Here is a 25,798-nt window from a genome sequence, read left to right as displayed (position 1 = left end):
AAATCATCTAAATGCTCTGTTTTCTTTCAGTGACACTGACGATAAGAATTGTGATCCGTGGGGGGGGGGGTAAATGGGCAGGGATGTGTAAGAGTGACATTCAAGTGGCAACTTTTTTTTTTTTTTTATGTTGGGCTCATACACAGGAGGTTGATTGGTCAACCTATAGTACATTAGTACCGTGTATAGGTAGTGGGATGGGAAAGGAAGAATTTGTTTACATTTAATTTGAATGACTTTAAATTGTATTCTTTGGGAATCACAGCAGGTGGGAGAGTGTTCCACAGTGCAGCAGTTGCAGGGATGAAGGAAGAGGAAAAGAAATGTGTTCTGTTTGTTTCGAGGTGTACGGTGAAGGGATGTTGTGCAGCAGCTGCACGTGTTCCAATGAGCTTAGTACTGAGCGGGGGAATTATTGATGTTATTCCGGATGAGCATTTCCCATGGAAATATTTGTAGAATATACTTACTGCAGAGATCAAACGTCTGTATGAAAGTGGGGGGAAGAGAGTTGGTAAGGGATTTCCTCGTTATTCAGAAGACTAAACAACTGACTTGTCTTGTTCATCTTTCTAACTTCATCTGTAACTTTGAAGCATAATTTTGATTGGCACACTGGCTTTAGAGCCTCAGTAGCTCAGTCAGTATAGAAGAAGTCCTTTGGTCGATAAGAGACCTTGATTTCGATTCCCTTGAGGACCTTTATCTGATCTCTTTCGACGAAAAGTGAGTTAGCCGGTCTCAGAATGAGATAGGGGAGTTTTCGTCCCCCAGTACGCGCAAATCGGCCCTGTGAACACACATGGATTACATCAGGAATACGTCCCAGCCATATCCCCGCCCCGAGCCTGGATAAAATTGGGGGGGGGGTGAGGGTTTGGAGAAAGCAATGGTGAACGACCCTGTAAAAATCTCAGCAGGAACACTTTGTGGGCATGCCTGCAAAGTCACCTAGGATGGGAAACGACCGAAGGGATAAATCATCATCATCATCACAGTGGCTTTACGTTTGCTGTGCAATTCCCTAATAACTGTAAATGTCATCGCACTCATTGGTTTTCCGTAGCTACTGCACTAAATGAAGCCACGTGTAAGGTTCTTGGCGTTACCTGGTGACGTTTGATCAATAAAGAATGATGGACGAACAAACGAGGTTGGCATCCCCACTTCGTAGAAAGCTGTTCTACAGTATTTACTGAAATATGCCGAAAAGACGAACAGGTCGATTCGCTTTGCTCACTAGGATATGCACATTATGCAATCATTAGATGCAGAAATTATACGGAAAAGTTAGCCAAATGTTTAAATCATAAAGTCTCTCCCTAATCGAATTCCATTGATTTAAAAGACGATTTTGAAAAGGATCTACAATCTTTAATATTTAAACTGAAGCAGTAGGGTTGCTTCCTCTAAGAAATAAATTCAATTCCAATCGAAATATTTCCTCAGTGCATAGTATATAAATGAGAGGGTCTTCGTATACATAAATACGGTGGTCATTTATAATGTTAAAATTGATTTCATGAAGCGGTTTTGATCTTCTTTTCTGTCCTGTTTTGTGTGTCGCTGGGCTCATGATTTATTTGAGACACAAAAGTAGTTCCAGTCACTTACTGATCAGTTGTTGCATTTTCTAAAGGTTTTACTAATTTTCCCTTCCTCAAAAAAGGAGATGAAAGAAGATCGAATAGCTTCAAGAAATTAAATTAAAACTATCAAAATTTTTTAACTGTTGGTCACCATGTGTCTGAAAGTTACGATTATTATAATAACGACCACCCCAGTTCATTGCTGTTTTTTTTTTCGCGTGTTTCATTTTTCTTTTTTAAACATACTAAAAGAAATAAATTCTGATGCAAATGTAGCTTTACATTAAAAAATAAGAAAAAAATGATGTATATATCGGTTTACATATAAAGTATATAAGGTATGGAGAGTTCGGGTGAAGAGTTTAAATGAAGACTTTAGATGAAAACTTACAAAGATATTTTAAATATTAAATTTTATTTAAATTGTTTTCGTAAATTTGAAGAAAAAAAACATTTCTGAACATTTAGTTATTTACAAGTATTATTCTAAAAAAATACGTCTGAAGAGATGTATTCCCACGTCTCTCTGTGTTTATTATTATTTATTCACATAATTGATACACAGTCAAAACAAGATTTAAACAACATTATATAAGCAACAAATAATATTTAAAATACAGTTAAATATTATATAAGCAACAAATAATATTTAAAATACAGTTTAACTGGTGATACAGAACAATTCGGATTCTAAAGATTCTAAGAATAGTCTGTCAGGTAGCGCCGTTCCAAGTATGAACGGCGCTACCTGATGGACTATTCTTAGAATAGTTCTTATGGACTGTTCCAAGTAATGCTGTTTTTTGAAGGTCATATGGGGTCACTTCATTGATTTTTAATTGCTGTAAATAGTTGGACAGCTTATCTGAAGTTGCACCAAGTGCACCGATAACTATTGGGATAACTTTAATGTATTCAAGCCACAGCCTGCCAACTTCGATTGCTAGATCTCGATATTAGTCATTTTTTCCAGTTCTTTGTTGATAATGTTGTTATCACTGGGTACTGCGATATCGATAATCCAAACCTGTCGATGTTTGATAATTGTAATGTCAGGGCTATTGTGTTCCAAATGCCGATCAGTTTGTATTCGAAAGTCCCAGAGAATTTTTCCTGTTTCGTTTTCCAGTGCTGTCTCTATTTTATGCTGCCACCTTATCAGAAGTAAGAAAGCCATATTTTTTGCTTACATGCCAATGAATTATTTTGGTCACTTGATCATGGCGGTATTTATAGTCAGTTTGAGCTATTTTGCTGCAGGCACTGATTAGATGTTCTACAGTCTCATCTTTCTGATCGCATAATCTACATTTGCTGTTATTATTGATGTTCATAATTTTTTCTTTGATTGCATTAGTTTGTAATGCCTGTTCATGAGCTGCTATAATAAATCCTTCTGTTTCTTTTTTAATATGTCCACATTGTAGCCATTGCCACGTCCTGTTTACGTCAATTTTGTCCTCAGTATCTCTAAGAAATTGGCCATGCAATGGTTTATTTATCCAGTATCATCATCATCATCATCATTATTATTATTGTTGTTGTTGTTGTTATTCCAAGGAGTCAAGGGATTATTGAAGAATGCCATACATCATCCGCTCATTGCATCAGTAGGCAAACGATCCTCACTCATCGCTCTACGAGAGAAAAATCTAGCATTCACCCCGTTTCTTAACTGCTTACGAACTTAACTTCCACGGATGTCCCATTGTCTTCTCCCCACCTTCCATACAAAGAAAACTTTCATCGGTCGATATGCTATATCACTCCAGTACCTCCTGTCTGTCTGTCTGTATCTGCAGTCCACATATTCTCAATATACCCTCGAGATCTACATTCCATAATCCCGATATTCTCTTGTTACTCTTCTTTGCACACTTTCCACACTGTCATTTCCTCCCTAATCTAGGAAACCATTGTAAAGAGGCAGAATGTTACACACAACAGCTTGATAGATCATACCCAAGTGGGCACTCATTATCTGACTGGTCGCATTTGCTTCGGACACAAATCTGCATTCCCTCAAGTTACCTTTTCACATTCATTCTTTCTTTTACTTGCTGCATAAGGATAAAGTTCTTTCTTGTTGCATTTGGCCTTCGCAGCCAAATTCTTTTCATTATCCAGCATACATTTTTGTGCAGTATTCGTAGATTTCTTGCGTAACTCCTTTTATTCCTATTCTCATGATATTCCTGCCAACTAGCTTCGTCTTGTGGATTTCTTGCATAATAAGCGTGCACATTCATTTCACTGTCCAATTTCATATCCTATTTGATCTTCAAACTGCTGGATCGCATTCAGATATTCCTCATTTAAACATCCTTTCAAATATTCCCATGTATTGCTGATATCTTTCCTTTTCAGAAACTGATACCATACTACGAAAGATGATATTCTCCTGAATTTTTCATAATTTCCATCTTTGTAGTTCATTATGTAACCTATCCTAAATGGAACAATCATGTATATAGGTTACTTCCCAGGTGAGTACAGCATAAACATTGTTACAAACTAGTGGCAAAACTGTCACACCCTTAATTAACATATATTTTTACGCTATGATCAAATGAAATATTCTTTGACCTCGAATACCTTCTTTGAAATACAGCTTGACAATGTTTTTTCGCATTAGCTCAGTAAATTATTCTTCATTCGTATTATGAGTTTTATTTACCACTCAATCAATGTTCGGATAATTTACGTTTCCCATAATAATTACTCATTTAGTACTATCAGGATAATTTGGCAGTGAATTTCTTCTTCCCCAGCAGATTAACTTCTAGGGATGTAACAACACCCTCCATATATTTCATCTTTCACTACACACCAGTTAGACTCAAAGTCACCGCTGCAAAGGACATTTTTACCATTGTTCTTTTCATGAAGTTCTACCCTAACCCGACTCAAATCATCTGATATCATTGATAGTGCCCCCCTCTCCTCTTCTGCCTTTCCAAAAATACTATGTTATTTACACTTGATCGCAGTCACTACATGTGACTCTCAGAACCAAATCCAGTCACTTTGTTTCTAATGCTCCAGGCATTTGTATATAAGTAGATCAAGTTACCTCCCGCTGTTTTGTATACTTACATCTGGATTCTTCTTGGCGCGGAAGGGTTATTTTCTCTTTTTCATCCACCAGACATACTCAAAAAAGTCCGAAACAAAGTATATTCCATCCCTTCACCATATTCATAACCATGCTTATAGCCATTCCTATCATTTTTACGTCTGCACAGCCTAGCTGAACCTACGTATTCTCAGTCTTCCTTGCAACATCATCGATACATACTGGCTTTGAATTACAGCACATATGCGGTTTGGCAGAGATTCTACAAGGTATTGAGCTTCATCTACGTCTACAACATATAGGTGGCCAGAAAAAATGGTGGAAGTCGTTTATTGTGCAATGGACAGTAACATTGTCGTGCACGAAACTACTGTCACCAGTAGATAAAAAAGTCAACATTACAGGATGGACTTGATCGGCAACAATGTTCAAATATTCCTTGGAGAACACCTGACCTTCCAGCAATATCAGGGAACCCATTCCGTAACAACAGAATATGCCCTGCACCATACCCCCACCTCCAGAACCTTCAGTGGTGTTTACAAGACAAACTGGGTTCATTTCTTCATTGGCTCCCGGCAAACTCTCTGCCTACCGTTGATATAGAACAAGGTGTACGTGACTCGTCGAATTGCATGACTTTTTCTAGTCCTCAAGTACCCAGTCACGCTGTCGCTGACACCACTGTAGACGAGCTGTCCTATTCTTAGCAGAAATCAGTGGTTACAGTGGCATGCGACTTCAAGCAATCTCGCTCCTGACAGATTGCCTTAGGACCACAGTTACCCCTCTTAGACAAACAATATGGATTATTTTTCCACTGATTAACGTCTGGGATATCTCAACCTTTTGAGAAACCAGTCAGCTCTGCTGTTTTCAAACCCACAATAAGCCCTTCATCGAACTCCGAAAGATCCTTTGTCTTTCGCATTGTGATCAACACTATTGGTGATCACTCACCAGCACCATTCTTAAATAGGTTTCTAGAACACGTAGTGTTATACGAGACAATGTACCATGCGTAAGTGATATTTACATACATCTGCATAAAGATTTCTAATTCACTGGCTGGTACGTGTAGTTTCCCTGACTTGATGCATTAGGTCTTCTTACTCCATTTTCTAGGCGACTGATGTTAAATCCATTTAATAGTTGGCCATTTGTACATTTCTAGGAGTGTTTTCTGCCATCAAACTCACTCCAAATACCTCAAATCTCGCACACATTTCTTCTATCGACCTGCGCATTGAATTTGTGTGTGTACACACATATAATAAGAATACTAATTATATTGTAGTATAACCTTAACATATGCTAAACCACTAGTTCCAAAACTTCATTTAACATCGCCATCTTTAGTAATATATATAATTGCATAAGTTGCTGACCAGGAAATATAATGCGATTAAAAAAGAAATTCCTTCAATTAAGGGAAGGGAAAATATGAGGTGGCTGCATTCATTATAGGCTAAGTCAACCACTGATTATAGAACACTAAAGATGAGTATGTGTATACGAATATCTGAATATGTGTATATTCATGAACATACGGGTATTTTTATTTTCCTATTCTGATCTAGCTGTATTGGCATGAAGTAGATTTTCTTTATCGTTATAATATCATACCTAATATTAGTATTATATAGTTTAACGTAACAAACATAACTAAATATACATGCTTTTGAAATCTTAATATATTACAGATAAAGATAAGATACAAAGAATTAAATAGACACACCCCAGAAAAAGATATATATATCGAAAATATGAGTCTTGAGACGGTAAAATGAATTTTTGGATAACCCGTGTGGTGATCGGGATAAGAATAGCTCCAGTGTAGCCCATGCATGTCGTATGAGGCGATTAAAATGTATACCCAGGGAGAGTAATGAATGGCAATGCTGTAGCCAATGACGTTTTAACTGAGGCTCGGTTATTGCTGTTACCCTTCTGCCATGATCAGAGCTTACAGCGCTATATTATATTATCCATACATTTTCTTCTACAGATAACAAGGAATATGAAAAGCATTCTTGCTTCGCTCAACTAGCAAAAAAAAGGAATTTTTGGTGTATTCAAAAGATGATTGGAAACAGACGTCGCTAAGTGTGGAAACTCATGGAAGTATTTTGTGAGGGAAAAAAATTGACGCCGTCGAGCCAACTTGTAAATTAGCGGTCTGGCAAAGTAGTATCGATACGGTACCTACTGAATTTGCACATAGTCCTCGTTCGAGGCAGTATAAAGACTTACATCTCAGATGTTTATTATTTTGAGGGGGAAAAAGTAAATCTAGTTCACTTGTGTCTTCTAAGATATGCAACAAACAGTATTTATTCAGACGCTAGTATTTCAATTTCCTTGAACCTCCTTCTTTCTCCTAACTGTTCTTGTTATCAGCGTTGTTTCGGCATTATTATGTGGACAAATCGAGTTAAAATAGCAATTTAAAGCTAGTGTTTGAATTAGATCATCAACAAACTGTATTACGTGATAAACTATAAAAATCTCTGAATAAATATTATTAAAAATGAATTGGCCTACTAAGTTGGGACATTCTATGAATTTTTGTTTCGATTATAATCACTAATTTTAAAATTTATTTTGTATCAATAGGTGTTGGTTTGATGAAGAGATGCCATTATCTTCTGCCCTCCGATACTGCGTGAGGGGAAAGCCTTTATATTGATTTTCTGATTGTGGAGTTTGATAATCGACGTAGGTCTTATTAGCATTTTCTTTTAATTTCAGTTAATTAGCGACATAAGAGCTATTTAGTGATTTGCTCCTTTAACGAACAGCAATAAAGAATTACCATAATGAAGCGTAATTATATTTTAATTGAATTTCACAATATATGGGATTTGTACCGGCAAAGATCGTTTGTGTGTGCGTGTATGTCGATTATTGGAAGCTCTGTTAAATCCCAGATCAGCTGCGTACATTCGCGTGAATTTCAAGACTTAAGATGTTACTTATGTCAAATAACTATTCTGTGATTTCCAGAAAATATAACCCAAAAGCGAATCTTATTAAAAAAAAAAAAAAAAAAAAAATCTGTTCTGTAAAAAAAAAAAAAAAAAAAAAAACTGTTCTGTTCTTCGTCGCACATTAATATTAATATTTTTAATATATTTTCATATTATATATTTTTAATATATAATAATTAATATTTCATATTAATTAAATCCTTTATTATCCAAGCATATTAAAAGAATAATAAAAGAGATTTTAAAACATGTCAACTCAATTTGGGAAGTAATTACTTCAGTTTTACAGAGCTGTGGCCAATGACTCCGATATGACTAGGATATTATTATTCGTACTGTAAACATACAAATCTATGACAAAAACGCAAGAAATGCATTTTTAATGTTTTCGTTTCCATTCAGCCCGTTTCGCCATTTTGAAATTCAATGTGATGGCGACATGAATTACTGAATATCAACTTTTTCCCCGATATTAACTGAAATTTTATTTTCCTTTAATTATCTTTTCCAAGGTATAATTAGCAAATTTGATATCGGATAGAAGAAAAACTACTGAAAAAGTGTACATCCACATTTTTGCGTACTTTCTGTTAAATATATTATTTTAATAATGAACTTTTAAATAAATTATGCAGTATTCATATTGAAAAAAAATTAAGTAATATCTCAGTTTTTATAGTACTGGAGGCCACCGAGCAAAACATTCTCATAAATACTCTCTCTCTCTCTCTCTCTCTCTTTCTCTCCCCGTCTCTTCAGAAAGGAAAATAATACAGTAAAAGGCATCACATTTCCATAATGATTTACATCATTTCAAGGTGAGACAAGTAAGATAATGATTACAGAACAATTTAAAACTGTGTCCTGCCTTTCATAATAGATTTCTTGAAGAGAGAGAGAGAGATATATTATTCCTTATCTCTATTCAAGAGATAATGAATCCACGCTAGTCATCGACTAATTCGGAAATGGATTGAAGAAAGATTAAGAAAATTTTCTCTAGGACCGCGACTAGATTCGAACTGAGAATAGCTTTCTTCATATGGACTAGCGTTATGGATGCAAACGCTATTTCCAAAAGGATACACAGGCAAGCCTTCATATATAAAAAAGACAAGAATGAATATGGAAATTATATAAAATATACATAAAAAGACAAGAATAAAATTATTAACATATTTTGAAAAATATCAATAGTTAAATACACTTTTATTTATTTTTTGTTCACTAGATTAGCTGTTCGAAAATCATTGCAAAATCGACTAATAGAAAATAATGCATTGTACATATTCATATGAACTACAACCCCTGGCAAAAAAAAAAGTATCCGATCAATGTTGTTATCACTACGAATACCGCAATATACACCGTATATTGCGGTATTCGATCCCTACCTCGAGATATGCTCACAACAACGAAAGCGTGGGGCGCCTCTTTTATTATTGTCCACCAGATCGTTTTGCGGAGGCTAGCTGAAGTAATCCCGATGCCAATCTTTTGGAGATGGTCCTGTTAGTATAGTTTCTTTTTCTGCTCCACAGTGAAGGCAAAACCGTCTAATGTTTAACTTCTTTCTCATAAACGTGTCAAAATATAAATACAAAAAAAAAAAAAAAACCATCTGCTTCTTCCTGGTCTGGTTTCCTGTTACAGAACAGATAATTTAGGCCATCAACAAATTGTAACATCATACAGTGGAAAACGAAAGTTGGTATCATTCAGTAACAGTCATTGATTTCATAGGGGACTTACTGAGACTTTTCTTTTAATGAGTGAAATTCAAACGACCTTTTCAGAAATACCCAATGGACCAACCGCTGAAACTGGCCAACAGAGATGTATTTTACTATTTCGCTTATCTAGTTTTCTTCTTCTTCTTCTTCTTCAGATTCTGTGCTGAATCTCTTTTTCACTTTGTTATTAAATAAAAATATTCTACTTGTCAAGTCTGTAGCTCTAGCTAGGCGATAAAATCTATTCGCTACGGGAGAGTAGGCGATCGTATTTGCCGACCCCTGTATGTAAGGAATTAAGGCAATTGGTGTGGTTTTTGTGTCTAGACTAGACGAGACGTTATTGTCATTGAGAATACTTACCAGAACGTATTTGCTGTTTATTGGATTAAAAAATATATAATTAATGAATTTTTCCATTCAATAAGGTATTCATCAGCTTTCTAACGAATTTTATTTCAGAACTAGTACCGGAACATCGCTTTGCTTGCATTTTTACCTCTCTTAGGGTATCTTCATCGTTATCCGAAACATTCCTTAAGGAAAAATTACATTTTTCATTTTCCACAAGCTTCAATGGAATCTCTTCGAAATGAAATTAGTTTTTCTTTTATTCGAAATGATATTCTTTAGGGATTTTCAGTCAACTTATTTGTCTTTTGAACACGGAGCATAGACTAGGAGTAATTCGTTTGGAAGGAAAGTTCTGAAAAGCACAGGAAATTAAATTCGGGTTCGGGTGAACTTTGGCTTTTTGAAGATAAAAAAGAAGCAAAAGAAAAAATGCCTGGGAGATTAATGATTCCATGTTATTGCGAGACCATATTTGATAAACATTAAATATTGTTGAAAAAATAAAAATTTAAAACACGTATTTAGAAGACAAGTATATTTCTGTGAAATATTTGTTCATGTGTACATACACCTTTTTCTAGTTTTTATATTGAAGATATTTAAAAGAATAGATCTAAGTCTGCCCCATGATCAACAGAAGAAGCAAACTGGATACTCGGAACAAACTACTCATATACAGGATGGTGACACGCCAAGTCATCATCTACGCATCTCCTGCATGGAGCCATACTTCGAATACAAATATTCAAAAGCTGCAGAGAATACAGAATAAATGCCTGAGAATGAGTTTGGATGCCCCATGGTTTATCCGAAATTCCCAGATTCACAGAGAAGTCAACATTCTCTACACCACATCCCTCCATGACCTAGCAGAAAAGTTCTTCACCAAGACAAACAATCATCCGAACCAGCTGATCAAGCAAGCATCAGACTACAATGAAGCAGAATTCTGCAAATACAAGAGACCCAAATCAATTTTATGCTCAGCTGAACACAGCTAATCTTACCGCCCTTTCAGAGCGAGCTTAAAGCTCGATAATTCTCCATTCAAAGAACTTCCTTTTCAGACATAGGGGAATATGAAAAGCATTTATGCTTCATCCATCAAATCAGTATCGTTATTCATTACTAAATTGGCGGATTAATGTATAACAGTCGTGTGAACATTTCTAAATGTAGTAGTCGAGAAGAGCTTCTAAAAAATAAGATATAATAAATTTCCACAAGCCGCAAGGGATATCGTGAAGTCTACTGAAGGACTAAGTTGCAAATTCAACTCACCGCTAAGTTCATCCATCTAATTATAAAATGGTAAAAGACATCCAAGAAGAAAGCAATCTTCCTAAGTAGAAAATTAATTTGGGAGATGTCCATTGCAACAGAAATTTCTTTATTGCCAGTTATGTAAAGTGGTATGGGTGAAGAAAGCTTCGATAAGTGTGCCCTCCATTTTGAAACTAATTACTTTCCTAAGAGTTAGTTTAAGAAGTGAGTGTCCCCTTGAGGCTTCAGAATTAAAGGATCAGATCTTCTAAACTGGGCTTAAATATATCCGCAAAATCTAAACTGTCTTCAGACCGTTAGAGCTCATTTCTTTCATGAAAATTTCAGTTCCTCTTATAAGAAGGAAAGAGAACGTTGTGTGTGTGTGTGTGTGTGTGTGTGTGTGAATATGAACTAAGTAGACTTTACTGAATAGACTCCTTGGAAAATAGAAAAATTATTATGTTATGTAATTGATTATTCATATTTTATCATTTTTAAACTTAGGGAACAGAACAACATAATAAATTTTGTACCATAAATTATTATGTTATAAAATGAACAAAGTTTTTCTCTCATTTAAAATTTATATGAATTTAAGACAGTGCATTATCCTTCTGCTTTTTCTTTTTTCATAATTATTTCATTTATAGGTTGCGTAGTGATTATTATTATTTTAGTTGTTAGTGTACAATTCAGTAGCGAAAACGTTTGTAAAAATATTTAGTTTTTCTTTTTCGATATAGTTAAAACTTGTTAATATACGCGAAAAAATACAAGAAATGTCAAAATCCAGGAAGTCTTGCAGTGTGAGTCGAAATGGACTTATGAAATCAAATTCAATTGGAAATACCATGGCAAGAACTTGGCAAGACTTGGTGACGTCACTCGAGTTATTCCAGTATGGTATTTCGCTTCTTTTTTTTTTTTTTTTTTTTTTACATTGCTATAACCGAACTTTTTTTTTTTTTTTTTCACTTTTAAGGAAGAACCATCCGACCTTTCCAGGATTTGCTTCAATGTAAACAAATCGGTTGGTGCTTGGAATACTTCGTTTTAATTTCCCTGAGTCGAGGATGACCTTCGTAGTCTCCATTCGGTAACCTTGTCCGATGTTTTAAAAGAATGATAAACTGCTTCCAGCCGATTCCCATGAAGCAGAACAAGCCTTTTAGTTAGGGATGACCAGAATTAGACAACTGTTTATGCGTCTGTGGGATGGCTTACTTTTCATCGCTCGCCGTCGGCTGTTTTACGGAATGGGTGTTCAGTGGTAAATAATTCCTCTCACCTTCGCCCACACCAGTGACGCTTTCGACTGGCCTTGAAACCTTTCGCTCAGTCAGTGAATTTCAACACAGTTCGGTTATTCTATCGGTGACTAATGAGACGAATTTAGCACCTAAAATGGTCTTACTTTGATCATCATTGGCTCACAGACAGCTCACGAAAGTATTTCTTAGAAAGAGACGGAAAACCGCACACACACACACACACACACACACACACACACACACACACACACACACACACACACACACACACACACACACACACACACACACACACACACACACACACACACACACCGAGAGAAGAGAGAGTTAATTAATTTCGCTGTCGGCGAAAATGAAATTATGATTACTCGAGTCATTAATATTGACGGAACATTCTAATTATTTAAATCAATGACGCTGTGAGCATATCCCACAATCTCCATGTTGGTTACCAGATGGCGCTAGAATGGAAAATGCAGTGCGTAAATTAGCCAATTTTATTCTGCTTTATAGGAGCAGAAGTAAATACCTGATATCTCCCAGTTAAATAGCAATGGATTCGATCTGTTAAATTCGCTTTTAAAACAATTGGTGAATTCAAGTTTCTGTCTTTTATTTTATTTTTATTTATTTATTTTGTTTGATGTGTTTGTACAGTTTCGATTTATCGACAATAGCAGAATTTTCGACTTATTTACGAGGTATTCTAATTACATATACCTTTACCTAGGAACTAACAGCATTAAATAAATAAATAATAAACTTGGTTTTTATATACGAGCGTACACAAAACCTCGTGGCAACTGATAATAACAGAATCTGTATTTAATTATTTTGGAAGATATTAATGTTATTAGTCTGAAATTTTGTTAATTTTATTTTGAGGAAGCCCTTATTCTCATCTAAGGTTTCTTTAAAACATGGCAATTTTTTTATATACATTCGCATTTTTTTTTCAATTTTTTTAAAAAAGAGCAAGCGTCAATAAATAAAAAGTAAAATAAAAAGAGAGAAAAATTAGTTTTCTTGTTTGATTTTCTTTTCTTTTTAAAAATATTTTATGCATAAATTTTCACACCTTAACAAAAATCATAAAAACATTTTATAAGAGACGCCACAACATACGTTAGAAAACAAAAGCATTCATTTACTATTATTTATTCGAAATATAGTAGAATCCACGCCAGCAGTTACAGAACCTACCGAAGTTACGGCCCACCCAGTTGAGGCCGTGTGTACGACAGCCAAAGGAACAATATCACCTGGAGAACCCCCCCCCCCCCTCTCTGCAGTAATGTTATATCCACAGATAAAGTAGAAAACACCCAGCCTCCCACACTAGCTACAGGACCCAACGCTGATGAGACTGTTAAGAAACCTGAGTCTGAAACCTCCGAATACCACTCTTCAATGAAATGGTTCCCTGAAAGTGAGGACTCCTCGCGTGACGAGGGAATGGACTTGAGCAGTAACAGTAATATCCCACCTACAATGGACGCTACACAGAGTTCGGCAAAACGGGCAGGAAGCCACACTGAAGGCGAGGCCAAGAAACCCAAACAACAAGAACTAATAACGACAGAAGAATCAGAATCAGATGATTCGCTAGATCCAGAGTTTGAAGACGACGAGATGACAGGCCTTAGTGCAACAGACTATCTACTTGGTTACCACAAAAAGTCAGACCCAAAGGTACTGGAAAGCTACCGACAAGAACTAATAAAAGGAAAGCCGCCCCGCTTCTACAACACTAGACCTAACGTCTTAGGGTTTGAATGGGGTCCTTTCTTTATCAAAGACGTATCCAAATTCTCAGCCGCACACGCGGAATCCATGACCTTCCTCAGCGAAGAGATAAGACGAACAATCCAACATACCCTTTCAGAGTTACTTAGAAACAAGAAGAAGGAGTTAATTACAGCAGTTTCCCAAAATTGGCGTAGAGTGAAAACAAAAGAGGCCCAGGAAAAAAATTAATTACAGGAAGAAACACCCTGCACGAGGCTTTGCCGGCAGACCGGTCGAGCCTATTTAAGTTTAAAAACCTAAATTAATTTAGTAACCATACGTAGTAAAGTATGCTAACCATGCCAAGGAAGTGAAAACAGAGGCACCAACAAAGTTTTCATTGCTAGGACAATTAGCTGGTACACTGTTACCTAGAGGGGAGGTTTCCACTCCCATCTGAAAACAGAGTCAGGAAAATTATCAGGTTCAACAGAGTATTGACTCTGTATCGTAAAGATTACCCTCCAAAGTCGGGCTTTTTAGTCCGCAAACAGAAATGATGACGGGTAACACCGTGTTACTTTAAAGTGATCGGTACTCGACTGATCTAAAATAACTCTCCTTTTTTAAAAATTAGTATAACTTATGAAAACGGCTTCTTACTTCATTGCAAGCAGTGACATTTCATGATACTTACAATTATTCTACCTAAATTTTTTTTCAGACGATCATTTAAAAAGACTTCCTGGAGAGCATAGATACTTTTCTTTTTTTTTTTTTTTAGTGATAAAATTCTATATGTCTGCATTATGATATAATTTCGTTAATAATATTATTTGCGATTAATTTTCGTTAACATTATTATGATTATGATAATAACAAAAATGATATATCATAAATATTGTCTTTACCAAAACTAGATTTATTTTCTGTCCATAATTTGTTCTTTAAATCAATTAGGATAACCTTGTCTTACTTGTCACTGCTATTGCGTTTACAAAATTGCGATTAGATTATTTAATTAAACACGCGAATTAACGAAGATTATTGATAATTAATGGTGCTCGGAGCCTGAATGTGACGTAAAGCATTAACTTGCTGCACACGATTTGAAATTTTTCATTAGTTAACCAATTAGCGTTTTTTATGCCTAAACATTATTTTTTTTATATAAATGACCCTTTTAATTGAAAAGTGTAAAAGCGATTAAAATAAAAAAATAATAAATAATGAGAAAATTATTAATAAAATGCATATATACATACACACCAAAAAGCAATATATACATATTTTGTCTAAATTAAGTTTGGCGAGATAACCCGTGTGGTTGCCGGGATAAGAATAGCACTAATGTAGCTAATGCATGTCGTACGAGGCGACTAAAATTGGTACCCTTGAAGGGTAATGGATGGCAATGCTGTAGCCAATGAAGTTCTAACTGAGGCTCGGCTATTGCTGTTACCCTCCTGCCATGATCAGAGCTTTATAGCTCATTAACACCTTTTCCTTACACTGTCCTCTACAGACAACGGGGAATATGAAAAGCAATATTGCTTCACCCCTTTAAGCCAGTCCTTATAAGGACTAAAAGGAACAGTGGGCTGGGATTGGGGTGAACAATCGACCGTGAGATGCGGTGATTGATTCATTCAATCCAATACCCTTGGAGGGTAATGAATGGCAATGCTGTAGCCAATGAAGTTCTAACTGATGCTCGGCTATTGCTGTTACCCTTCTGCCGTGATCAGAGCTTTAATAGCTCAAAATAACACCTTATCCCTACACTGTCCTCTACAGATAACGGGGAAGATGAAAAGCATTCTTGTTTCGCCCCTTTAAGCCAGTCCTCATAAGGACATTGGGCTGTTTAAAAATTTCCGTCCTAAAAACAGATCCAAACTTGAATTGTGCTGACAGTGAAAGGTATCCCGACAATTTTGTATAAGAAATAATAATTCCTTAATTACGCAATAATTATAACTATGTTTAAAAAAGGGATTACAAAGCCTATTTTTTAAAATTAATTTAAAGAGAAATTTATAATTATCTTTAATATCTGTCTTTATATTTTTAGCGTTTATTCAAAATTATATTTAATCGCCATCGATACTTCAAGTATATAATTAAAATTATATTTTTGATTGTTTTAGATAAATGCGCATATCTTCAATATTATTAGAAATTATTTCCGATCTGCTTGTATAACCCCAATGAAAATGGGAAAATGAAGTTTGCTTTCATAGCAGTATGTAACCGGAAGAAGTAATGTGCATTTATATAAAATACAGAATACAATAAAAATAAATTAATAAATAATATTTCTGTTAGAAAACAATTTCCGTGGTTTAAATTCATAATGATACTTGTGTATTTACCACTGCTCTCTTATGTGCAGTTTGAGATCAGGACTCTGTTCAGAGCAGTTAAGAGTGGTGACGTTCATTCCACAAACTAGGTAGTTAAAGCATCAGCCTTAAGAGACGGTGTATTGACTTGATGAAAGAGACAATGATCAGTTAAGTAGAGATACCACAAAGTAGGAAGAATTGCTTCTTCAAGAATGTTCAGGTACATTTTGGAGTTTAATGTCCGTGGAACTAACAATAGAGGTTCGAGGTCAAACCAAGAAAAACAGACCATTCCACCACAACTCCAATTCCGAATTTCATAGTTGGGGTTACACACTCTAGTAACCCCTAGTTCACCAGGCATCCGCCATAACCACTGTACACGCTGTTTGCACCAACTGAAGACGACGTTACATGTTGGTTCGGGTAATGTGGGGCTTGCATATTGCGATCCTTCTGATTTTTTTTTTTTTTTTTCAAATTTCGAAATTCGTCGCTTCCATCTCAATGTTATATCACTGATTTGACCTGCAATGACCCAATTTTTCAATAATATGCCGAATAGACAGATAGCCCTGCACCATAGCAGAATTTCTGTTTCAAATTCCTTCAGTTGTTTCTCTCAGCTATTTTATCAGGACAGAGTTGCACTGACTTGGGAACATCATATTTCTCAACTTCGCACTGGCTACAAACACGTCCTTATCCTTATAAGGACTGGCTTAAAGGGGCGAAGCAAGAATGCTTTTCATATTCCCCGTTATCTGTAGCGGACAGTGTAGGGATAAGGTTATTGAGCTATTATTAAAGCTCTGATCATGGCAGGAGGGTAACAGCAATAGCCGAGCCTCAGTTAGAGCTTCATTAGCTACAGCATTGCTATCCATTACCCTCCAAGGGTATTGGATTTTTCACCTTAATCATCTACAAATACGTGACTCGTTAGATGGCATATTGTATCTTGCATATAACGTGTTTCAAGTGGTGTATATTACATTTATATTTATATTTGTGTATCAATATTCATATTTACATTTGTATTTTTACATTTACGAGGGTGGTCTGAAGGGTTCTCGGGCTAACAATGAAACACGAATTTATAATTTCAAAATTAGTTTTATATTTCAACATAATCTCCCCTAAGACCAATACATTTATTTCAGCGATGTCCAACGCCATTATCCTGTCTCTGTAGTGGTTCTCAGCGAGATCTGCAAAAACACCGACCAGCGAGGAATAGTTTTAGTTTTGGGAAGAGAAAGAAGTCGGAGGGAGCCAAATCTGGGGAACAGGGTGGATGTCCCAACAATCCACAGTACAGATCCCTTAATATTCCCATTGCCAAAACATCTTTGTGGGCAGGTGAATTGTCCTGATGAAAATGATATTTTTCTTCTGCAAACCGAGTCTTTTCTCACGAATTTTTTTATTTAGTCTGGTTAAAAGATCGGAGTAATATTCCCCAGTTATTGTTTTACCCTTTTCAAGATAACTAATAAATCAAATGTTTTTAGCATCCCAAAACACCGATGCCATTACCTTTCCTGCTGATTGAACCGACTTTGTCTTCTTTGGCGCTGAGTAACCAGCTTCTGTCCATTGTTTTGAGTTTTGTTTGGATTCCGGTGTGTAATGTTGAATCCAACTCTCATCCATAGTAATAAATCGACGCACAAAATCTTTTTTTTTTCTTGCTAAAACGCTTCAAGTGCTGTTCAGAGATTTTCATGCGAGTACGTTTTTGATGTACTGTGAGCAAGAGGTGCAACTATCTTGCGCAAATCTTTTTTATTTGCAGTTTTTCCTGCAAAATATATCCTAGACGTTCTTTTGAAATGCCTGTAGTCTCAGAAATTTTACGCACTATGAGCTATTATATCCTTATAAGGACTAGCTTAAAGGGGCGAAGCAAGAATGCTTTTCATCTTCCCCGTTATCTGTAGAGGACAGTGTAGGGATAAGGTGTTATTGAGCTATTAAAGCTCTGATCATGGCAGGAGGGTAACAGCAATAGCCGAGCCTCAGTTAAAACTTCATTCGCTACACCATTGCCATCCATTACCCTCCAAGGGTAAAGGAATCACCAACTCCTTTGATGACCACGCACTATGACTCGCTGGTTATCCAATACCATATGGTGTGATCAATGATTTCTGGTGGTGTTGTTACACTTTTTGGACATCCTTCACGTGGCTCATCTTCAAGTATGGCCACATTTAAACTCGGCAGCCCATTTCTTAATTGTCGAAAACGAAGATAAAGAGTGCCCATAAACCTGTATGAACTTCGAATGGATTTTGTTGAGCGTTAACTCTTCTATTACAAAATAATTTTATAACCGCACGATATTCAATTTTATCCATTTCAAGGGATACAGTCATTCTATCAAGTAGTTTGTTTCAGACAGCTGTATAAAACAAACTACTTGATAGAATGACTTGCACTTTTACATGGATTTTTATCACAGATGTAACAACAAAGAAAAAAATCTTGCCGATAGTGTTGCCATCTATGCGTTCTAGACCGAGAACGTTTCCCACCACCCTTGTATATTTACTTCTTACTACATTTATATCTATTGTGAGATGTGGTGATTAATACCCTTGGAGGGTAATGGATGGCAATACTGTAGCCAATGAAGTTCTCACTGAGGCTCGGCTATTGCTGTTACTGTCCTGCCATGATCAGAGCTTTAATAGCTCAATAGCACCTTATCCTTACACTGTCCTCTACAGATAAAGGGGAAGATAAAAAGCATTTTTGATTCGCCATTTTAAGCCAGTCCTTTTAAGGACTTAAGGAACGCTTTCAAATTTTTAACAAATTTTGATGTATATATTTAATGAATTCTAATGTATAGATTGCACATATTAATGTTATTTTCTGTAAATACTATTTGACATATACTGTATATATTTATTTATATTTATGTAAATATATACTGTATGCATATTTAATAAGAATATTTATTATTTATGTATAACTTCTTCTTCTGCTTCCTGCATCTCAAGGGTATGGAGACAAGTTTCTGCAATAGATAACACCTACTCTCCTTTTCTCGGATCATATGGAAGTACAGTACTTGTTTTCGCAACTTTCGTTTTGGTATTCTTTTAATATGCTTCATCCAACTGCGTTTATATTTCTTTATTTTCATTATTTAATATTTCCTTCATTTCTTTTATAACCAGATAGTGTTATTAATTTCAGTTCAACCTTTTTTGTTTATTGTCAAGTATCTAGCTTTACATAAAGCGGTGTGAGTATAGCTGGTGTATTATAAATTTTTAAATGCAACCTGTCTTTGCACTAGGGATAGGTTTAAGAGCAGAATTTATTACATCTGTTATTTCACAAGTGATTTGTGATGTTGATATCTTTTTATCATTTAATGTTCTGGTGAAAACGAACAGCTAAATAAATTTACTTGTTTCAAAGCGTTGCTTTTTTATTACTATTTTACTTCTAGTTGGATCTTAAACTTTAGAAAAGCCATTGTTTATGAAATTTCTTTTTTCTCTTAACTTTCAGCATCTGCTACGCGGTGTCACACTGTGGAATCAACTTCATGAATTGCTGAACCTATTGCTAAAGTCCTAAGACGTCTTAATACTGAAGTGTCCTTTCATCCTGTCAGGAAAATTTTTACCTTCCTTTCGTCGTGTAAAAGAAGCTCTCTACTGTCAACTTTCCAGGTGTCTTCCTGATCCTTGTCATCTATGGTTTATCTTATTTTGGGAATAGTCTGGCAGATTTGTAGCCTTCTGACAACACAGGCCATACGCAGTCAAGCCAGTGAGCTTCAGCCAGCCTTTACAAGTGTGCGTGTTGCTTGGGAAAATTAAGTTACAACCAACTTTTTATGACGATGTTATTGACCAGTTCATAAAGAAGAACTGAGGGTAGAATTTTTATTCAGGTAGCTAAATTGAAAAAGATAGAATATCATTTGTAAAATAAATGTTGTATTTGTATGATTAAATGTACATAAATTTCTAAATATATAGTTTTTAAAAACAAAATACACTCGGTATGCGACCTGATAACTCGCCTTTAATTGAAAGAGACCAGGTTCGTTACTAACGCGAATCGAACCCAGGTCTTTCCGACCAAATGGTTTCGTTTATACAGACTGAGCTACGGATACTCAGGTCAAATCGCTAATATCTAAACTAGATTTTTTTTACGTAAATTAAAAAACATTAGATATTTTGTGGTGCCTTTGTCAAAGCATGATCTTCCTAAATGAATACGCCGATCCTTACATTATTCACTGTATCTCTAGCCTGTGGGCCTGATTACGAATTGACTGCTACTGCCGTATTTTATTCCTTTGCATATCACGTAATTCTAGACGGCAATCATAAAGACTTCCACTGCAAGTGAATTCTTATATATTAGCCCAAAGTTTCATCGTAGGATGTCTAACTGGAGTACTCATTACAGATAATAAATGTAATGACAGACGCTTCCAGCTCTTCAGAACTCGTTTAGCGCATTCGCACCAAAGATCCTTCAATTTTTCAGACACAAAGAAATATTAATTTCCTCTTTTTATCTTCCGAAGTGTACAAAAGACATGTTAACTGAGAAAATCCATCTCCAGTTCCAACAACGGGCGAGTTCTTCCGCCTCTCCCGTAGGCCATAACAGTAATGGGCTTCCTAATGACCGCAAGTAACATTAAATTCGTACTTGTGTGAAGAAATGTGCCGCTCTTCATCTTTTGTACAAGCGAAGGGGGATTCGCCTTCCCCGTTTGGTTCTTCAGCATCAAAGAGTGTTGATCGCGTTAACAATGGACTTAATGATCAACAAAACTGCTACAAGATGTGGTTAGACAGAATGATCCCCGAATATCGCCTCAAATGATACCGATAACGATTTATCGTTAAGTATTTGAAATATTTTTAATAGCCACATACCATGTTAGGTAGCAGCACCGGTCATTGTTTCCATTCTCCTATGAAAGTGCTTTTGTGTGGCCATCACTGACTCCGTGTGAACAGAAATATAAACAAGAGAATTTAGAATTTTACAAAATATCTAAACTGATTTCTCTGTTAAATATAAGACTCCTTTAGAGGGATACAGACTGACACTTGCAGACGTTAATTCCTGCTTGAAGACGTTCATTCCATTCTGTTGTATGTCAGGAATGCAGGAGTGCAGTCAAATACAGATAAAGGCTTTAACCGTAATTAAAGAACGGAAAGAATCTCTTGATGTGCACCCAAACAAAAGGAAAGAAGCTGTTAGCAGACGAAATCACAGCTTGCATTCACCTGATGCTCGACTCATCACGGCTGACTCACAGTAATTGGTTTTCTGTGTGAGTCTCGGAATAGAAATAAGCTCTAGTTTCAGCAGTTAGTTAATGAAAAGCTTCTTTTTTTTTTAATTTTTTATGTTGTGCCTTACATGCCTTAAAGTAAATGAGATGCTTCGAGAGAGAGAGAGAGGTAATTGGATAAAAGCGTAACAGTCAACGATCCAGTTCAGACTCGCGTGAGTTTGAAGCAAGAGTTGTTTCATTGTCTTCGACAGAACTTGCTTCTTGTCTTCTTAATGACAAAGAAAAACATTTATACTTTTGTTTCTACAAAAGTTTTTCCATGTCAAAGAACATGTTTAAAATATTTTCATCACGTATGTTCAAACCAAATTCCCACGATTCAAAAACACAAAGATAAATCAGAATCCATTATGTTGATCTCAATATGCATCTCCGAACTTAGAAATTCTTACCCTATTTACTGTAGCTTATTCAAACCTACAAAAGGTGTTTAAGCTGGAGATGTCTTATCGACTGCATTTATTTAAATCCCTAATTATTATTTGTATTGTCGAAGAGGGAAATATTCCTAGGAACCGAATATAACGCATGGTGTATTATAACGTAACAATATAATGTTAAGTAAGCTATTTAACTAGAGCTCTCTCTCTCTCTCTCTCTCTCTCTGAAAAGATGCCAAAATTCAGCTTTTGGGTGCTTGACATGACCTGAAATCGACATGACCGCTTTAATCAGAGATCCATTTTTGTCGTCACGAGTATGTCGCGTGAATGGTAGCACAAACAATTCCATTACCAGATTAAGGACGCTCAATTACACGTGCATTATCGTAACATTTGTGCGCTTCGTGCAAACTAACTGAAAACGCGAAGCTTATGAGAAAAGGAAGTAAACAAACAAACATATAAACTACAGTTACTGAAATAAGAGCCCAGAGGCTTCACTTCGACGAAGTAAAATTATTCAAAATTAAGTGGATATTGAATACCACATTATTTCTTACCCGAATAAGAAACTCAAAGATATGAAATCTAATCTAAGAGTTTCATGCCAACTATAGAAAACTATATAATAAAGATATTAGTTCTGACCATTCAAACCTTAGTATTACATCTAAGTCTACCTACTCACTGATGAGACCTCAAAAAAGGCCGAAACCGGTCTGGGTAGTGACCTTCTCTCATAATGTAGAACAGTAACACATCTCCTAGGAGCTGTGTTTTACATTATGGAAAAATACTAAGAACAGTGATCAGATCTTACTCCACCTTTACTACGAGTCGCCCTAGCTTTGCACTACCATGTGCTGGCTTACGCTTGGACTTGCCAATCTTTATAAAGTTTTCTATATTCGGCATGAAACTCTTAGATTAGATTTCCTATCTTTGAGTTTCTTATTCGGCTAACATTCAATATCCACTTAATTTTGAATAAAAGCTACAGCTTTTACAGTATCGAAATTAAATAGTTTGTTTAATTTAACGAAACTAGACAAAATTAATGATGTAGCAGATAGATACACAAGAAATGTGGCATCTCAGTTGATCCTGTAACAGGCAAAGAGACGAAAGACATCGAGATTTATCTCGCCACCATCAGGGTTCCGTGGAAACACACGTCCAGGGCGGAATTAAGGGTCTGTTAAATAGTTGCGTAGAAATAAATCACAAAAATTACTTTCTACATTTACATATTTTATTTTCATTGAAACTTTTAATGAAGGAAATTAATTAGGTCTCCTATCTTGAAAAATTACTTTAAAAATCTTAGACCTATAGAAAATCATTTGGTTCTTGAAGCAAACTAGTCTCATAATCTCCAAGAAAGATTATTACTTCGTAACACAAACACACCCACAATGCATTAATAAATGCTGCGAATTTTGTTGTGTAAACATTCCAGTTTAACGGTGGATAGCATCTTATGGAGAAAGTATTGTTCTCGTTTCAACTGTATTCTTTTATTGTAGCTTGATTACACTAGACGAAACATTTACAAATTTTTAAACTTTATATTTATCATTTTTCCCTAGCACCGAAAAATGCTAAAATTCGTGCATATTGTCCGACCACAGATCCGAAACCCTAGTCTGGCAACGTGCCAATAAGAGTCAATTCATGCTGAAGGGGAGAAAGAAATAAAAGATGTACGAATTGGTCACCAACACACAAAATCACGTGCTTTATACGTAAAATTTTCAAATTTTTATAAAAGCAAAATAGTTACCACTTTAAAAACTACTATGTTCATAAAAGAAAAGTTAATTTTCCGATTTGTAATAATAAACAACTCATCCCACAAAATGGATTGATTAGCGTATTATCGGAATGGATTCTCCTTCTTTTGACATGCGCAGAAGTGTCGACGGATGTCGCGTCTGTGGGCGTACAGAAGGAATATAGTGAAAAAATATTATTTTTCATTTGTACTTGTAATTACCTCGACTACTCGACTCTACGTGCAGTAGTATTTAGATAATGAATTCGAGTTTTCTAATTATTAATTTATTTAATAATATCTTTCTATAATATATTAATGGAACCTTTACTTTTAATTCTACAACCTTAAAATTTCATGTATATTTCTATATTTATGAGAAAAAATCATTCTTAAGTGTCGACATCTTTTATATTTTACAATACTCCTTATACAGAAATAGTTGTCTATTTTGTGGAAGAATATACAGAGAGACTAGAAACAAGAAGCCAAAAGTCCTTTTTAGGACTTCCAGGGTAACAAATGGCAATGCTGTATCCAATGAAGTTTTAATTGAGACTATTGCCGTTACCCAGCCATGATACCCAGCCATGACTAGAGCTTTTTAGCTCAATAACACCCTATCCACACAGATTTTCTTCATTTGGATGACGGGATAAAGAGTCAAGGACTCAATCCATCGCCCAGTTCTTTTAAGAACTTGGTAGAATATACACTCCAAGATCAAACATTTCGAAATTACAGAAAATCCAAAACAAAAACAAATGCCTTAGGATGATCCTGGATGCACCGTGGTTCATCAGAAATTCACAGATTCACCAAGAAACCGGCATTTCCTCCTTTCTTCGTAATCTTGCAGAAAAATTCTTCGTAAAGTCAAGTTTACATTCAAACCCACTAATCCTACAAGCTGTCAATTACAATGGGACTGATTACTACAAACACAAAAGACCGAAGGCTATTCTTCTCTCAACTGATCATAGCTAACACATCTGCCTCAGAGGGCGGGCGTAACTGCTCACAAACCTCCCATTCCCAAACAACTCTCATTACAGATAAAGAGGAGTATGAAAAGCACTAGTGCTTCACTCATCCTGTCAGTAATATTAATGGTAAATGGTGGAAGAATATGATTATGCACAGAGCAAATGAATGGAAATGAGATTTTGTCATTATGACAGTTGGGGATTTTCTTTTCGGTAGAACGTATTAATCAAATATGAGAAACTCTGGTTTTATAGTGTAGCTGCTAGATTAACTAGCAGAGACGTTATTAAAATTATTAAGTTACGGATTATACCGTATTTAAGAACAGCAGCCCAGGTAAGTGGACTGTAATTGCAACGAGGGCGATTTGCTAGACCTAACAGCCGTTAGAATCGCCATTGTTAGCTCATCTATTTCAGATATATATATTTGCAGGATTTACTTGCGTAGTCCATCTAGGATTACAGGATACTTTGCTGGAAGGCCCCTAGCCCTGCGGGATTATTTATACTGCTATCAACCAATTTATGCGGGCAGGAAATGGCCACTTTGACATGGAAAACATCAAAGAACAGATCCAGATCCTTAATAAGGAGCAGTCCCTAGAGGTACAGAAACTCATAATAGGCAAGTTAGAATCTGACTGGCCAGGATTTATAAAACAATATATTCACTCTAATGATCAGGATGGAGAGGAGGAGGAGAATGATATCTCACAAGATGAACTGATTGCTGCTCTGTCACCAAAATCCCCCTGTCAAAACATCTCTCGATGGGAGCACTCTAACAAAAGAAGAAGAAATATAGAAGAACAGATGGATGAAGACATACCAACATCAGTTGTCCCGAGGAACACCGAATAGGTTCCACCTGTTATTATAAGGGACAAGGACAAATGGACCACTGTCACATCAGCCCTTAGGGAACATAAAATCTCTAA

The sequence above is a fragment of the Typopeltis vanoorti genome, chromosome 7, assembly GCF_054136105.1.
Source record: "Typopeltis vanoorti isolate ZY-2024b chromosome 7, IOZ_Tvanoo_1.0, whole genome shotgun sequence".
Lineage (NCBI taxonomy): Eukaryota > Metazoa > Arthropoda > Arachnida > Uropygi > Thelyphonidae > Typopeltis > Typopeltis vanoorti.
This window is presented reverse-complemented; position numbering follows the sequence as displayed.